The sequence below is a fragment of the Pristiophorus japonicus genome, chromosome 8 (genome assembly GCF_044704955.1).
Source record: "Pristiophorus japonicus isolate sPriJap1 chromosome 8, sPriJap1.hap1, whole genome shotgun sequence".
NCBI lineage: Eukaryota > Metazoa > Chordata > Chondrichthyes > Pristiophoridae > Pristiophorus > Pristiophorus japonicus.
In genome coordinates this window covers 222,511,583-222,513,276 of record NC_091984.1, presented here as the reverse complement: position 1 = coordinate 222,513,276, position 1,694 = coordinate 222,511,583, and the positions used below count along the sequence as shown (strand labels likewise).

The following is a 1,694-nucleotide window of genomic DNA, read 5'->3' as shown; positions in this document are numbered from 1 at the left end:
TTTACCTGTCATAGCCCAATCCCCGAGGGACCCGGATAATCGAGAGTTGCCTGGAGTTGGTTTATTAGCAAAGGTTTAACAATCACACTACACATTACCAGTTCATCCATCAGGCTCACAACCACCTGCCTCATCGTGGATTCCCCAAACTCAACTGGCTGGGGTTTTATGGAGTCTTGTGAACATCACGTGACTGGCTCAGCCACTCCTAACTCAACAGCTCTATAACTATTTTAAGTTGAAACCATAAATCATAAATTTAATAAGGGGGCACTAAAACCGACAAATAAAAAAAGTTAACTTTTAACCGTAAACTTAATTCAAATTAAAATTTAACTGCCGGTCCCTCCGGCGCCCACCTCTCACGGAAGGCCGCGAGCGTACCGTTGGACACCGTGTGCTCCATCTCCAGAGACACCCTGGCTCGAATGTAACCGTAGAAGAGAGGCAGGCAGTTGGGCTGAACGACCCCCTCGACTACTCGACAACTATTTTAAGTAGTTTTCTGTAGAATCACTGCATGCATGGTTCAAACCTGTGCGGGGACACCCCATTGGATTTCAAGATCAATGCCTTAACCACTCGGCCATCGCAGCTACACAATTGAACTACAACAGCTCTGCAACTATTTTGTAGGAAACAATTAAATCAAGTGCCCTCTGATTAAAGGGGGGGGGGGGAGGAGGGGAAACACACCAAATACTTTCAAACAAGTGCCCCCTTGTTTTTTATTTTTTTTTGAGGACTCTAAAACACAAATTATACAAGTACCCCATGGCTAAAGGGGGCGGGGGGCACTGAAACCGGCGCAATAAACAAATTAAACTTAAGACAAAACATCAAATTAAAATGTGGTTTCCGTGGGTGATGATGCACTCCGGTCCCTCCGGCGTCCACCTCTCGCAGAAGGCCGCGAGTGTACCAGTGGACACCGTGTGCTCCATCTCCAGGGACACCCTGGCTCGAATGTAACCGTAGAAGAGAGGCAGGCAGTTGGGCTGAACAACCCCCTCAACTGTTCTACAACTATTTTAAGCAGTTTGCTGTAGAATCGCTACACACAGGGTTCGAACCTATGCGGAGAAACCCCATTGGATTTCAAGTTCAATGCCTTAACCACTCGGCCATCGCAGCTACACAATTGAACTACAACAGCTCTAACAACAGCTCTATAGACCTGTGAGCATCCTCCAGGTGTATACATCACAGGGGGGGTCTCACACACACTCACTGTGCAGAGAATCACTGTTTATGACAGTTCATTCATTTTAATCAACAGCAAAGCAGATGCTGCCGTCTGTTTGCTGAGGACTATTTCTGTGCACAGGAAGTTGCAATTTCACAGTCCATGAACTCACGGTGCTTTTACCGAGATGTTTATCGTAAATGGAAGGTGGGGGAGTTCCAGTCACTTTGCAGCGCTGTTCTTCGGTGTGTGACAGGACCATCTTGTTTCGCACTGCGCCCTCACTACGTTCAAGATGACACGAATAATGGCTGGTGTCCTGTGCGGCACTGGCTCATTGTCAGCTCACAAACGGTACTGTGGGTCCACACGCTGTCCTTTCCCCCGTGGGACCTGGCTTTGAATCCTGCGCACTCTGATGGATTGAAAGTCTTCACTCTCTGTAGTCCTCCTGCATGAGATGAGTTTGGGCCTCCTCAACACAGTTTCTAGAGGCTACGAAACACAG

General features: G+C 47.8%; 1 non-coding gene across 1 annotated transcript; it reads right to left on the bottom strand.

Moving 5' to 3' along the window:
- Positions 1–1,052: 1,052 nt before the first annotated feature.
- On the bottom strand, positions 1,053–1,134 carry trnas-uga (transfer RNA serine (anticodon UGA)). The gene has a single exon. It is a non-coding gene; the product is annotated as a tRNA-Ser (tRNA).
- Between the last annotated feature and the right edge of the window lie 560 nt (positions 1,135–1,694).